The following is a 16,713-nucleotide window of genomic DNA, read 5'->3' as shown; positions in this document are numbered from 1 at the left end:
GTTTAATTGCTTATAACTCAGTAATAATGAGGTCATCCAAAAAAGAGTAATATATTTGAAATTATATCTTTGGAATCCTCGAAATGAGTAAAACACGTTAGAAGCCAATATAACTAATGAAGTTAATATATATAAGGTTAGACCTAAATTTATTTATTATAATTAATTAACTGATGAGGTCATGTTTTCACTAAGGGCACATTCGTAACGGGTTAGATTAGTACAACATGTTAGACATCAATATGGCCTAATTAGGTTAATATTTGTGTTATGATTAGGCTTAACATGGCGGCCGTTCTTTAGCACTCGGCAGCTCACAAGGCTGTAGGCGCCTGCTCGCTGCGTGGTTTCGAAAAGTAGCCTGATCACGTAGTAATACATCTCATGGACAATAGATTGCGCTATCAAACAGCTAACGGTAGATACTTCAATGTCATCGAGACGGTCCCGTCTTAATTTTGCATTAAAACTCGCGTGCCGGCAACGTTTGTTTTGAGTAGTATGGAGCCGTGGACACAAAGAGAGAAATGTGGCTGCATGCATTAGCGCTGACGACGTTGTGGCAGACACGCGGCACTGCAGCAATAAGCCCAGCGTTCACTGGGTGACCAACCTCGCGTGGTCAACAATTAATTTTACTGCCAGTGTGGCCGGGTGAAAGCGCTACTTAATCAGTGTGCCTAAGCGACTAAACGTTACGGATGCCAAGCCGCATTTAGTTGCCCGATGCACCACAACTTTCGCTCTCTAACCAGGTCCTGCAGTGGTTAAACGGCAGCTAATTTTGAAGCGAAAAGCTTCACTACGCCAGCTTTTACAGCCGTCAGCGGGGCCTCAAGTTGGAACTTGAATGTAGCTAGATGTCAGTGTGGCTGCAATATTCACCTTGAATGTAGGTATAGGTCAAACCATGAGAACTGACGCCTGTCTCACATATCTCGGTGGAAACTCGAACCACGCCCGTAAGAGAAAGAAAATCAAATGAATATTGATTTTAAGGAAACGAAATGACGCCTGTCTCACAGTTGCTCGAAATTATTCCGGAGCCCTCCACTACGGCACCTCTTTCTTGCTTTCCTCTCTCACTCCATCCTTTATTCCTTCCTTTACGGCGCGGTTCAGGTGTCCGCCGCGATGTGTGACAGATACTGCGCCATTTTCTTTCCCCAAAATCCAATTATGATTTACTGTTTTGTGTGAGCGCCTTTAATACCATTTCGAAGAAACCAAGATGTTTAACAAATTAAAAATTGGCTAAAGCTGGAGTGGCGCTAGAGCTACAACTGGCGAGTAGAACTCGCGCAGTCGAATTGGAAAGTCAGTTATTCACGCTCCGCTGAGCGTTCTTCATCTTTATCTCTGAACATGAATTCACTCTCCCCCGCTCCTCACCCTCCCACTCAACACGGCGCATGCGCACAGCTGTTGCAGCTCGGTTTGACCCGCCGTGGTGGCTCAGTGGTTAGGGCGCTCGACTACTGATCCGGAGTTCCCGGGTTCGAACCCGACCGCGGCGGCTGCGTTTTTATGGAGGAAAAACGCTAAGGCGCCCGTGTGCTGTGCGATGTCAGTGCACGTTAAAGATCCCCAGGCGGTCGAAATTATTCCGGACCCGTCCACTACGGCACCTATTACTTCCTTTCTTCTTTCACTCTCTCCTTTATCCCTTTCCTTACGGCGCGATTCAGGTGTCCAACGATATATGAGACAGATACTGCGCCATTTCCTCCCCCCCCCCAAAAAAAAAAAACCAACCAACCGGCAGCAGCATCTGCTCCGTACCACGTGACTAACCGCGGCCACGTGACCACGGCGCCGCCACGGAACTCAAAGGGTGCCACGCTGAAGGCTCGAACAGCTGGCGCAGTGCAGCTCTCGCTACAAAATTCTTACTACTGTGTGTGTGTCAGTATGGCTATCTATAGAAACCGCCAGTTGCTCGACACAAACGCAGCGAGGGAGATGCAGCTTTCGCTTTCGACCAGTTTTAACCTGAGCGAAGCCACCAGCAATTTTTTCGATACCGCAGTGGTCTTTACTCTCATACGTGCTGCTCTAGGCCTACATCGCTATCGCGCGGATCGCAGGTTTTGCCTGTGCGTTCTGGCGCCTTGATTTCGGATAATGTCGTTTGCGAGACCTTTGACTGAACTGAAAATAGAGCTTTTCTCTGGTCATAAGCTCCTGTCTTCTATAACACATGTTCTACTGAGTGTTTTAGAACGCAGGACATACCGCAATGCAGTCATTGCTGTCGAAATATGGTCGGGATGCCTTCGAGAAGAGCGGTTGCCATGCTGGGGCTTGCTTGGCGCTAAAGCAATAATCTTTCTGATGGTCCTTGCAGCTTCTATAGCAGGTGATAAAAGTCAGATGATTTACTTTCTAGGCAACAATCGAACCATGCGGATTCTACGAGCAGCAGGCGAATTGTGTTCCGAAAATTGTTCACAATATAATTAATACAAAGCCCCTCAGCTTATAGTGGCGTCTATTCTGGTGGTAGAAATTATCCCAGAGACCTCCATTAAGGCACGACTTTTGCCTTTTCTTCTTTGATTCCTCCTTTATTCCTTCCCTTACGGCGCGGTTTGGATGTCCACCGTGATATGCGAGACAGTTACTGCGTCATTTACTTTCCTTAAAAAACAATTTTCAAATTTTTGAGGCCCGTGTCCTCTGCGATGACAACGAACGTGAAAGAGCACCAGGTGGCCGAAATTTCCCGAGCCCTTCTATACGGCGTCGCTCATAGCCTAAGTCGCTTTGCACGTTAAAGGGCCACAGAAAGGAGTGCTTGAGCTTCGCTTTAAAATGTTTGCAGTATGTAGAGTACAGGACACCGAGCGTTCGTGCCGCGTACGAGACCTTAAACGCGAGCGAGAACTTTACTATAAATTTTTAAAAATTCCCACTTTCGCACCTCACGGCGACGCACGGTGCCGGGCGTTTGCACGAAAACCTGGCAGACGACGTCACATCTTGCAAATGACGTCAGCATCCAGGGTTAATCATTGGTTCACAGCGCCAAATTCTTTCAGACGTCACGCGCCACCGCGGCCAAGGCCACTCTGCGCGCTCCGCAGCCGGCGGAAGTAGGGAGGGGCCGAGTGAGAGGGGCCGGCGGAGGAGCGCCGCCGTTTTGGCTTGCGAGAGGAGAGGGAAAGGCGCGAAGACGCGGAAGTTCAAATTTTGTCGGCGCATAACTCAGCTTTCACAAAACGCTTTAAAATAATTTTTACTGGGGGATAATTATGAACCGTCGTATTTAACATCCCAGACATATCGCACCTTTATTTAGACCTCTTTCTGGGTCCCTTTAAATCCCTATAAACCATAAACCATTATCACTCTCGCTGCCATCACTAGTACTGCATATCTCTAGCACTAACTGCCACTATGAGTAGCTATCATTATCACTATCCAAACTATGTTTACTGTCTATCTACTACCACTACTACCACTACATGTATGTTAGCCATGAACTTTTACATTTTATTTTAATTACTACACTACTTATGATTGGCAGTTCAGGCGGACACTTGTGCGGACAACTACAGTTTATAATTTCCATTCACGCCACTCATGAGGCAAGAAAGGCTTAAGTGTTTTATCTGTACTATATTGGAAAAGAAAATTATTTGGCGTAATCAGTGATCTGGCGTTCCCGATGTAGATTGATGAGCTTACTGGAGGGAAAGAGATCCCTGTAAAATGAGTCGTTAGTTAGACAAATGGACCGAGTCAGAAAGGGTGTTTTTACACAGGGTTTTCCGGGTGCAAAATAGTTTGACGGTGTGTTGTTGAGTAAGAGAAAGCTGGGAAAAAAATTAAAGGCTATTGTTGAGGGTGAGCGCGCGTGAGTGTTTATTGCTCGCGACTCACTCCGGCCGCACCCTTCGGTTTTGGTCTCTGGTGAACGGCCTGACCAGCGACGCCCTCGAAAATGGAAGTGGCATAAGTATGCGCTGCCGGTCGCTGTGAACTTCACAGCCGCGACTTCATTTATTGCCGTTGCTTTGTATTGGCGGTGGATGGAACAGCGGCTACCGACCAGTCCCTGCGTTCTGTGTAGCATGCGCCCACGTGACCTCCTTTTAGGCACATGGCTAGCACTGGCCCAGCGGGTCGCCACAATTTCGATCAGTGCCGCTCTATTCATACGCTTCTATTTTCGAAAGTTCAACATGTTTACAGGCGTTCACAAGGTCTCTCTCACCTTAAAAGCACTGCAACTTTCGGTACGTTGCGATGAGGTGATAGGCAAAAGGGACCCGTGTGATATAAGCTGTCAGTGTGCGTTAAAGATGCTCGCGTGAAAATATTTCCGGAGCCCCCCAATACAGCCCCTTTTAGAGTGAAAGCCCTACTCCTCGAGGTACAAGATCTGATTTTGATGTGCATTAGACAACAGCCTTCGTCGACATCGGAAGTGACGCATGCGCGCGGTCGTAAGCCGCCACTGAACTATTCTAAACATGACCTTCAATGCCTCACAAGGTCGAACCGAACTTAGCACCACACACAAGGCTAGGCGCTTTCCGAGGTTCCTTCTCCACGGTTGTAGGTTCCTCTAGATTCCTCTCCGGCGCACGCGGGCGAGATTTCTTCCGCGCTGCGCCAGTTTTTTTAAAATTATTTTTCAATATGCGAATATGTCCCCGATTTTGTGACAACCGGCCGTCGTATCTGTGGTTTGGGCGTTTCGCAGCTGAACGGAAGTATAGAAGTGGTGAAAAATTCCCAGCGCGCTCCGACCAAGCCAGGAGTGTCTGCTATCCGCTGTTTTGGCGCTGTCATCGCCAATGCAACTGGTCGCGCGCGGCTTCGAGGGTGTTTGCTGAGCGAGTGTCACAAGGCGTGACTTCCTCTCTCTTTCTTGCTTCCTTTGTTATCAAAGCCGCAAAAAAGATTGTGCGGCGTGTGCATGACTGTTCGATATCGAATTGCGCTGCAATTCAGGGCGTGGCTTAGCAGTTGACAGTTTCCCAGAGAGTGCCGCAGAGTGTTTCTGCTTCCTGGCACATGATATCATGCGTTTGCGTTTACATGACCCTCTCTGAGGCTCTCTTAGCCATGTGCTTGACTACTCACACGCCGGATTATTACACCTTTCTTTTACTTTCTGGAAATTCGCTACATAAGAATGGTGAGTCGGGAATGTCTGCTGACTTTGCCGAAGAGTTCATGCTTGCTGTCGTGCTGCCCGCGGCCTCTCCTGAGCCATGTGTTAATGAGCGAGTTTAATTAGATCCTCCGTGTAAGCAGCGCTACTGAAGTCGCCGTATGTTGAAGCCGCTAGCACGTGCTGTGGGCGCTTTTGCGAAGTCTTTCCTGCGCTCCTATGAAGTACGCTCGATCTCTCAATGGTACTTAACATTTCGAGGCTCATGGTGATTTCTCTGCTCACTAGACGAGGAAAAGCTATAATTCAACATGTCAGAAAACAGGTGGTCGGCATATACGAGATTCACGATGCGTGTCTTACGGCCAATTAAGGTGTTTACGCTACGCGTGAAGTTCCTGCAACTGTTTCCTCCATTTTTGCCGTGTGACCGCATAGATTCGTCACTGAATTGGAGGTAACAGTGGCTGTGCTGTGAATACCTGCCTCTGTCTGGAGGTGTCTGCTTTCGGTGTTGCACTCGCGCTGCTCAACTATCGGCTCTCAAGCACACCACTAAAGGAAAAGAGTAATGATTTGGCTCTCCTGCTACCAGCCTCACGCATCTCTAGTGCATCGGCAATGGTTGTTAATCATACGCGCGACGTGGCTGGGAGAAAACTGCTTTCACTTCGTCGTCCACTACGTACTGCAGAGTAACGAACATGCCACGATGGAGACCGCCAGCTTTTTGTTTGCTATCTCGAAGATTGCTTCCATATATGAACACTATTTCAGTCATCAGTCCTGCCTTAACGCGTCTGCTCTGGCTGTGTGTATATATATATATATATATATATATATATATATATATATATATATATATATATATATATATATATATATATATATATATATATATATATATATATATATAAAAGGTATTTTTATCGGTTACGCAATGCTCGCAGCAATTTATTTATTTGTACACACTGCAGCCCTATTCGGATAATACAGGGGTGGGTGTAAACAAAGCAATGTTGAGAAACAAGCAGCACAGCAACGGAAAACAGCACGGACAATATGAGTAGACAGAAACAACAAATGCGAGGAAAGGCAAAACTATTCAGTAGCCTTTAAAAACAGATTTAAGGGAAGAGAGCGCGTACAACCCGCTAAAGAATTCCTGCATTCGATTACACGCGAAAAAAAGCTGTGCTTAAAAGTGTCCGTGCGGGCAAAATAAGGAGTGATGGTTAGGCTGCGAACGACTTCTATTTTTAGTTAGCCTAGCTGGGATTAGATTATCATTTGCAGAGGTCCGGCAAGAAGATTTAATAATACAATGCTGAAATTTAAAGATTCAGCCCTTCGTCGAGCTGAGAACAGTTGCAGGCCCAGTGATGAAAAAGCTGTGGAAGGCGAGAAATTCCTACCAAACCGGTGGTATATGAAACGAATGGCTTTTTTCTGGACTGCCTCGATTTGGTTAATTTCGCGTTGTTTATGCGTGTTCCAAAGAGAAGAGGCGTATCCAAGTAGCGGACTAACTAGCGACTATTAGATTAGAAGTTTTGCATCTCTAAGAGCAGCTTTTATTGTGCCACGCAGGCATCCTAGCTTTTTAAGTGCCTTTGATGTTGTTAAATCTATATGTTGGGACCATGACATGGTGGGTGCAAGAAGGAGACCAAGATATTTGTATTGATTCACGCTCAGGAGGGTGTATTTTTAATTTTGTAAGTAAACGCGGAAGGTGCTATTGTGTAAATGAAAGTGATAACAGTTTTGCGTATGTTAATCGTCATTTTCCATGTGTAACACCAAGAGCTAAATTCTGAGAATGATTGCTGAAGGTCTAAGTGGGCATCAGGGCATGTAATTTTGTGATATAACACGCAGTCATCAGCATACAGATGTAGATTACACGTTATGTCAGAAGGTAATTCATTTATAAAAATCAAGAAAAGCATGCGACCCAATACAGAACCATGAGGAACTCCTGAGGGCACGTCTGCTACTCTAGAATTAGTTCCGCTGAAAGAGACAAATTGAGAACGATTAGAAAGAACACTTGAAATTGAGTTGAGAAGGCGGGGGTTGCTCAGGATAGTCTTAAGTTTATATATTAGTTTCGAATGGGTTACTTTGTCGAAGGCGTTACAAAAATCAATGAATATTGCGTGTATTTGCTTACCCGCATCAGTGTTACTGCAAATATCATGAGTCAACGAATTAAGTTGTGTCAACGGGCTGAAACCGCCTCTGAAGCCATGCTGAGCATTTGTTATTAAATTATGTGATTCCAGGTATTCCATGATGTGTTTTTAGATAATGTGCTCTAAAATTTTACATGCATGAGATCATTGTGAGGTTAGAGGGATATGTCGATAAATGGATATAGTTTGCTTGTTAGCCCTCTTGAATAAAGGGAGAACTTGAGCCATTTTCCAGGATGAAGGAACTGTACAGGAATTTAGAGGCTCGCGAAATATGACAGCAAGGTATACCGACAGGTTGATAATGAGTACCGTACCAAAAAACAAGTGCGCGATGCAATCAGGTCAAGCAGACTTCTTTTCATCTTTCTCGTCTTTTTATTTTCTTTTATTTTAGCATAGAAGAAACACAGAGCTTGATGCAGGGAGAGAAGCTAAGGGCTGCTGGTGCCTAACGAGTCCTCTGACCCTAAACAGTCAACAGTGGGGCATATACAAGACAAATCTTAGAACGAAAGAATAAAGTGTTCCTCCTGTAATAAAAAAAGATAAAAAATGCAACATATCACACTTTTACAGACGCGTGTTGCAGATACTGTTGCATACCAATGACATAAAACAAATCACACATAATAGGACGCTGCGCGAATTACACGAATAAATCAGCAGAAATAGCTGCTGTACAAAATCATACAAAAAAGATATAATTGACACTGAAACTTAAGAATGTTTCTGGAAACGACACAAAAGCAAGAGCAATTTATAGAGTCATTTTGTGTTATGCAGAGTTTCATGTTTCTTTTGTGAGACGAGAGTAAAACATAAAAAAACACTGTTCAATTATGGCTATACTAAAATTGGCAAGATAAGAATAGCTTCCTAGGTTGGCTTTTAAATGCTTTTAATTCGTGCCGTCTCAATATTAGGTTTAAATCATATTCTTCACTAATATTAATATCATCGATTGGCACGGCACTACGAGCAGTGATGACTGGCTGGATGACGTTATTGTCTCAAGAAAATACGGAGTGGAAGTACTCATTAAATGCATTAGATATATGAAATGGATGGAAATGTGAGGCCATGAATATGGCGCCGAAGGTGCAAGGAGGCGAACATCGGTGTTTAAAACTAGTCTGAAGCGTTCGAAGCCGGACTCTCGCGGTTACGTCGGCCAAGAGTACAACGTTTGCTATGTTAAGCTCGTCGACACGGGGCACCGGGCAACAGGCGGAAATGCCTGTGGCGAGAACATTACCATGTGCCGGCCTCCAGTGTCGATTCCTGGGACAGCCGAAGTAATAAATAACCTGCCTCGCAGGCTTAAAATGGTAGAGACAGCTTCGGACAGCATTAAAGGTTTTGGGTTCGCCTCTGTTATCCGTTGCCAGCTCAGTGAAAGACGGGTGCTTGCCAATTTCGGTTTTCAATTTTTCGGTCGGGTTTTGCAATCTTTCTAATAGCTCGTGCTTAGGAAAAACAATGAGGGAATAGCTGGCTGGGCCGGAATATGGCGGTAAGACCAAAAAAAGTGTATGTCACTTCTAGAGAGATGATTTGATGCTTCTTTCGATCTTGTCGCTGTGGCTTCGTTTTGGTTTTGGGGGTTTAGCTTGCCACAGGGAATCTAGCTATGACGGAGGACGTAGTGGAGGGCTCTGATAATTTCGACCGTCTAGGGTTCTTCAACGTGCACTGACATCGCACAGTACAGGTACGGAAAAAAGTAAACGGAGCATGAATTTGCCTTCGAACATTTATTACGCCTTTCCTAACTGAAACTGGCAACTGTGGTATGTCCAGGCTGATAGGGAACGTCACCGCGCTTTCTCGTGTACACAAGATGTTTTCTCTTGGCCAATAGGAAAGGCGTGATTGTAATTAAAACGAAAATGCTCGCTCTGTTATGTTCGCACCTGTACATGGCCCTCTAGCATTTCGCCTTCATCGAAATGAGACCGCCACGGCCAAGGTTGAACACACATTTTTCGGTTTAGCAGCCGAGTATCATAACCACTGAGCCACTGCGACAGCTTGTTTGCTTTGGTTGTTTGCATGCCAGGAATAGAATGTAGTTTAAAAGTTATTTTTCACTTTCGAGAAGTAATTTTATTGTAATCTTTGTTTTTGTGAGCAAGAGTACGATTAAATTACATTCGCGTATTTTATATGAAGTAATCAGTTATAGTTTAGTCTCCCAAAAAGTAATTCTGCCATGCACGCTGCCCGAATAATTTCATTTACTTTTCTTTATCGCCGCTGACGGACAGTGGTAGGCCGCCTCAGATCAGACCCCGTCAAGACCTACCATTTACTTGAACAAAAGTGGGGTGCACATCAGAGCATCGTGGCGGGTCACTCCCAGACATTAACTTCGTCTTGAATATAGGCCAAAAATGACACCATCACCCCTGTAACAAGCTGTGTCAGTAAACAGGCGAAAAGATAGGGCGCATCCGCAGTCAGCTTTATATAGCAGACTAATAGGAACTGCTTTATTGTTGTAGGAAAGAAAGGTACCACGTCATTTATTGTACTGTTGTTGCGGACAAAGTTGTAAAGATGAAATACCAAGGGGCCAGCCATATGAAGGTCCAGCCAGAGCCTCGTGATGGCACAAGGAAGCGCTTTTAAGCATCAGCGCAATGGTTGCTGCAAACAATGTAACTAAGATAAAGCACGACCGCATGAAACATATGACAAGCGACTGTTGTGTACCTTGTACTGTTCACGAAAAAGATGTGTCGACAGGTAGGCCAAGCTGCTAGCCATAAAATGGAGTCGTCCATCAAAATACCCTAAGTCCATGGCCGTGTGGTATTATGGTATCAAGAAATATCCTCTAAACGCCACACTGTTTCAACGTCCGTTTCTGGCTTCTGTAATACCAGCTGTTGGATTATATGAAGTGGTCGCTTTCACTTCTCATTTCAACCATCCAGCATTGTTGGAATCGGTGCATTGCGGGGCCAGGTACAATGTAAACTGCGTTGCCTGTCATCAGCAATCCACCAAGGGCAGGGGCTGTAATCGGCACATTGTCTTAATCACCAAATGCAGCCTGGCAATGAATAATACAGTGGAGAAGAAACGTTCACCGATTAGCCGTTCTAGTACCTGGCAGTGCGCACATTGAAACAGCTGACGCGAGTCGATTGCAGAATGCGCCATTGTAACAGCCTTCTACTAAGGTAATTCTAAATTTTTCTTAGTGAAATTTAGCCTCAGAACACCGTTTTTTTTACTAGAGCGGTTCTGGCATCGAAAAGGTTTCTTAGGGTGTAGTCGTTGTGATGATCATGATAGTGTTTTTTAGTGGGTGTAAAAAAAGGAGGTAGAAGTGGTCAAGGAAGAAAAGGAGAGCGTGTCAGTGGGAGCTCCGCGTGTGTGTCACTCAAGGCTCAGGTCTTGTGGAACCATTGCCGCAACACGCAATAGTTCCACTAGTTGCGTTCTGTAATCATCTACGCTGACGGAGTTGACAGAGCGCCTCTTCAAACCGATGCAAGACCTGTGCAGTGGCGGTGTCGCGAAGTGTTTATTTCGAGCTGTTTGTGGTTATTGCAAGAGTTTGTAATTCCTACGAGGATCATCACGGACTGCGGCGAGTAACAGCTGCTCACAGTCAATTTCTTGTGCGTGCATGAGCTGCATAGCACAGTGACAAGTGTCCGCGTAGTGAACGTGATTGCGATCGGAGCGAGTGCTTTTACGTCAAGGCAGCGAAATGTGTATGTACCTGCGAAAGCTCACGACGGACGCCGTGCTTTCCGAATGCTGAAATGATCGTGGCGTTACGCAGCTAGTCGCATTCGTTGTGATGGTTGCAGTGATCGCGACCACACGATGTTATTTTTGCTACGTATCCATTACCACTTTGACCCCGATTCGTGCGGGCACTGTGCTCGAATACTGCCGTGTGTGCGACGTAGCACGATCGTGGTTGAACGGCCGTCTGTTTTCTGCGGCGACAAAAGCAACGCCGCCATCCTTTTGCGTCTTGGTGCTCCATTCAATACATTTTGTGATTATGGGTGCTCGGGTCACGAGTGGCCGGCGGCACTGTGTGACTTTTGTGAAAACATGGGTGTGCAGTGCAGATGTATCTTCGGGGGCGTCATTTCTTTTTATTTCCTGCCCGCTGTGCAGACATTTGTCTGCAATAAATATTTGCGCGATGAATGGGTGACTGAACACTTCCTCTAGCCATCTCGGTTTAGGCTGTGACAACATGGTATTACGCGATTAAGAACAAGAATCATTCCCGCATTTAAATCACGGCTAGTTCACAGTGTAGAATCTCTAATATGTGTTAACTCATGAGTCTACATTCCAACGTGCATTCCACTCTGTTGCACAAAAAAAATAACTGTGGCAGCAAAGCTGGGATAAAAGCTGTCCACAGAACAAGTTGGGCATAACGAGTCTTGATGAATATATATATATATATATATATATATATATATATATATATATATATATATATATATATATATATATATATATATATATATATATATATATATATATATATTGATACGTGGCGGCTAGAAGCAGAAGTAGAAAGAGCAGAGGTAACCTGCTACGCAAGGAACCGATGGCTTGCAGTAGACTCTCAGCACACAAGCGCGCACCTCAGCGTCGTCTTCGTTACCAACCACTTCGTTGTCCTCCCAGCGTCCGTAGCATGACCCCCCCTCGCGGCAAAAGCACCGTCCCGGTGCGCACTACACAGGCCAGCTAGACGGCGAGTTGTAAGGTTTGAGGCGCGGCACATGGACGATGTCGGTGCGGGGTGCAGCGGCCGGAGATGGCGGATGTAGCGGGGTGATCTCGTACGTCACCGCGGTCACCGGACGTACGACCCGATAAGGGCCTTTATATCGGGGGAGCACTTTTTCACAAATGCCCACACGGCGGGAAGGGAGCCAGGAGAGTAGGTGACTTCACGACGGCGACAGCCATGACGTCGTTTCTGATTGACTTCGGAGGCCGACAGCCGCTGGCGGGCGACAAGACGGGCAGCGTCGGCGCGAGCGATGGCGCCCCGAGCGTAAGGACTCATGGAGGCGGTGGCGGGCAGTACACTTTCGAAGGGCAGCAAAGGATCGCGGCCAAAGAGAAGGTAAAAAGGGGAGAAACCGGCTGTATCGTGACGCGCAGAATTGTAGGCGAATGTAACAAATGGGAGGCTAATATCCCAGTCGCGGTGATGGTCGGAGACGTACATGGAAATCATGTAGGTGAGGGTACGGTTCAGACGTTCAGTGAGGCCGTTCGTCTGCGGATGGTAGGCCGTGGCGAATTGATGACGGAAGGAGCAGGAGCGGAGGAGTTTGGCGACCACTTTGGAAAGAAAGCAGCGACCGCGATCGGTGAGCAGGTGACGGGGAGCACCGTGGTGGAGTATGACGTCGCGCAGGAGAAAGTCAGCGACATCAGTTGCGCAGCTGGTTGGGATCGCTTGAGTAATAGCGTAGCGCGTGGAGTAGTCCGTCGCGACCACGATCCATTTGTTTCCCATAGCAGACACCGGAAAAGGGCCGAGCAGGTCGAGGCCGACACGGGAAAACGGGTCTACGGGGATGGGAATCGGCTGAAGGTGCCCGGGAGGGAGAACCGAGGGCGTCTTCCGCCGTTGGCACAGTTCGCAAGCGGCCACATAACGGCGGACAGAACAGTATAGACCGGGCCAAAAGAAGCGGCGACGCACGCTGTCGTAGGTGCGGGAGACTCCAAGATCACCGGCCGTGGGAACGTCATGAAGCTGTTCAAGGACGCTGCTGCGCAGGTGTTGAGGGACCACGAGCAAGAGGTCAGCGCCGTCAGGCCGCATATTGCGCCGGTATAGGACGTTTTCATGGAGCACAAACGGGGCGAGGGACGCATCACAGCGGTTGGCAGTGAGGCGGTCGATGAGGGAACGTAGCGACGAATCCAAGCGCTGTTCTTGCGCAATGTTGCGGTGGGCCGAGATGGATAAGACGCAGGCGTCAGCCTCGCATTCGTTGGAGGAAGGCGGATCGACAGGGTAACTGGACAAGCAATCCGCGTCCTGGTGCAAGCGGCCGGACTTGTGGACGACACAAAATGTGTACTCTTGAAGGCGAAGAGCCCAGCGCCCCAGCCGGCCAGCAGGGTCTTTGAGCGAAGAAAGCCAGCATAAGGCGTGGTGATCCGTGATAACAGAGAAGGGTGCCCAAACAAGTAAGGGCGGAATTTTGCAATAGCCCAAACCAGAGCGAGGCATTCCCGCTCGGTGATAAAATAGTTGCGCTCTGATACAGAAAGGAGACGGCTGTCGTACGCAATAAGGCGAAGCTGGTTGCGTTGCCGCTGAGCAAGTAGGGCACCAATGCCATGGCCGCTCGCATCGGTCTGAAGTTCCGTAGGGGCTGAAGGATCAAAGTGCGCCAACACAGGTGGAGCAGTGAGGGCACTGATAAGGGCTCTGAAGGCGTCAGCTTGGGGGGGGGGGGGGTCCCCAGGAGAACGGGATGTCCTTCTTGAGGAGCGTGGTAAGAGGTCGGGCTATTTCAGCAAAGTTCTGGATGAACCGGAGGAAATAGGAACATAGGCCGAGAAAGCTGCGCACATCACCGGAGGAGCGCGGACTAGGAAATGAACGCACGGCGCGTACTTTGTCGGGGTCGGGTTGGATCCCAGCAGAATCGACCAGGTGGCCAAGGACCTTGAGCTGACGGCGGCCGAAGGTACAGTTCTTCGAGTGCAGCTGAAGACCAGCGCGGCGGAAGACGGCAAGGATGGCTGAAAGGCGATGCAGGTGGCTTTGGAATGTAGACGAAAAAACAATCACGTCATCTAAGTAGCAGAGGCATGTCGTCCACTTAAAACCGCGCATGAGGGAGTCCATCATGCGCTCGAAGGTCGCAGGGGCATTGCTCTGGCCGAAAGGCATGACTTTAAATTGGTACAGGCCGTCCGGGGTGACAAAGGATGTTTTCTCCCGATCCCGTTCATCGACAGCGATCTGCCAGTACCCTGAGCGAAGATCGATGGAGGAAAAGTCACTGGCGCCGTGCAAGCAGTCGAGAGCGTCGTCAATTCGGGGCAAAGGGTAGACGTCGTTCTTTGTGACGGCATTCAGATGGCGGTAATCGACGCAGAATCGCCAGGTTTGATCTTTCTTTTTAACAAGCACGACAGGGGACGCCCAAGGACTACTCGAAGGCTCGATGATGTTGCGGGCCAGCATCTTGTCCACCTCTGCCTGAATAACACGGCGCTCTGCGAGGGAGACTCTATAGGGCCGTCCGTGAATAGGGCGGGCTTCGCCGGTGTCAATGTGGTGGGCGACAACAGAGGTTTGACCCAAGGGACGGTCCCCAAAGTCAAAAATATCACTGTAGGAGGACAAAAGGCTGTGAAGAGCTGTAGAATCAGCAGAGGGCAGATCGGCCGCGATCATCCGGGAAATAGTCCTCACGGGAGGGTTGCGATATAGGGACATTGGAGACACGGCAGTCGTTGGGTCAGGAGCCAGGACAGAAACTGTGCAATCGGTCAATGGGGACAGATCTGCAAGGGAAATGCCGGTCGGATGTACCTGAGGGGACAGGCTGAAGTTGAGGACAGGGAGGCAGGTGCAGTTGTTGATGTGGACAATGGTGTGGGGAAAGAGGACATTACGATTCAGAATCACAGCGGTGATAGGGCAGGCGACGTAGTCTCCATCAGGGACAGGAGGTGAAGGCGACAGAGGGATGTAGACAGCAGTTTGTGGCGGGAGACGAGCAAACTCGATGGATTGAAGGCGAGGTGAGCTGGTGGAGTCGTCATTACACAGGGGCAGATCCAATCGAAGAAGGCCTGAGGAACAGTCAATAAGAGCTGAATGGGCGGTTAAAAAGTCAAGGCCAAGGATTATGTCCTGAGGGCACCGGGTCAGGACGGTGAGCAGAACGGGTATATGACGCCCGGCAATGCTGCCTCTCGCAGTGCACATTCCAATCACGGCAGCGGGGCTGCCATAGGCGACGCGAACCGTGGACACGGTGGCAGGCGTTAAAACTTTCTTCAGGCGGCAGCGCAAAGAAGAGCTCAGGACAGACACTTGGGCGCCAGTATCAATGAGGGCAAGGACCGGGACACCATCCACGAGAACATGCAAGAAATTACGTTGGGCAGCGGGGGTCAAGAGAGAATTTTCAGGCCGGGTCAATGATGCAGCGTCACCTCCGGGGGCTGCATCGGCTAGTTTTCCGAGAAATGTCGGGAGGTCGAAGGAGAAGGGCTGCGGCGTGTGGGAGGAGAACGGGAGCGGCGGCCTAATGGGGAAGGTGAGCGGCTGGACCCACGAGCGTGCGGAGCGGGCTCGTCAGGGAGCGGATCGGGTCGTGGTGTGAAGCAGTGCGGGCTGTAGTCGTTGCGGCGGTCGACGAAGGAGTAGGGGCGAGGTGGCGGGGACCAACGGCTGCGGCAGTGACGGGAGATGTGTCCGACGCGAGAGCCGGTAAAACAGATCGGCCTGTCATCAGAGGTACGCCATTCGGCAGGATTGCGATATCGGTACCGAGGCGAGAAGCTGCGACTGTAAGTGGCAGCTGCGATCACTGGAGGGTCCGGGCTGGCATGAGCGTTGTCCACGACGCGAGGAGAAGGGACGGCCAAGTTCGCAACCTCCTGGCGAACGACGGCTTGGATGAGGGCCAAGGTGTTGTCCGGCAGTGGCAAGGAAGAAACAGCGGGCGTCATCGCCTCCAGTTCGCGGCGGACGATACGGGTTAAGTTAGCCGGGTCGGAAGGCTGCCGCAATGTTGGCAGATCTTCACAGGAGGAGCTAGCAGCAGTGTTCGGCAGCCGGTCAAAACGGTGAGAAATGCGCCGGTGTTTGGCTTGCTCGAAACGGCGGCACACCTCAAGTACAGAAGCGACCGTGGAACAGTCTTTGCATAGAAGCAGATTAAAGGCATCGTCAGCAATGCCTTTCAGTATGTGGCCAACTCGATCTGCTTCGGACATGTCTTTATCAACTTTACGGCACAAGGCGAGGACGTCTTGTATGTAGGCTATGTATGGCTCGGAGGAAGTTTAGGCGCGGGACGCGAGTGCCTTCTTGGCGGCGAGTTGGCGGCCGATGGGTTTTCCGAAGAGGTCGCGGAGCTTATGCTTACATTTGTCCCATGAGGTCAAGTCATCTTCGTGGGTTTCGAACCACGCTCTCGCGGTGCCGGTCAGGTAAAATATCACATTAGTGAGCATCAGCGTTGGATCCCACCTGTTGTGCGGGCTGACGCGTTCGTAAAGGGCCAGCCAGTCGTCCCCGTCAACGTCGTCTGGGCCGCAGAACGTGCCCGGTTCGTGGTGGTGGGCGACGACGACCGCTGGCGGTGTTGACGGAGAGGGAGATGGCTCGGACTCGGTAGACAT

The 16,713-nt window shown here is 48.9% G+C and overlaps 1 pseudogene; it reads right to left on the bottom strand.

Moving 5' to 3' along the window:
- Positions 1-16,713, bottom strand: part of LOC144129641 (uncharacterized) — a 71,257-nt pseudogene extending 54,544 nt beyond the window's left edge.

This window comes from Amblyomma americanum, chromosome 4 (genome assembly GCF_052857255.1).
Source record: "Amblyomma americanum isolate KBUSLIRL-KWMA chromosome 4, ASM5285725v1, whole genome shotgun sequence".
NCBI lineage: Eukaryota > Metazoa > Arthropoda > Arachnida > Ixodida > Ixodidae > Amblyomma > Amblyomma americanum.
Note: the sequence above shows the minus strand (reverse complement) of the source record. Positions and strands in the feature narration are given on the sequence as shown.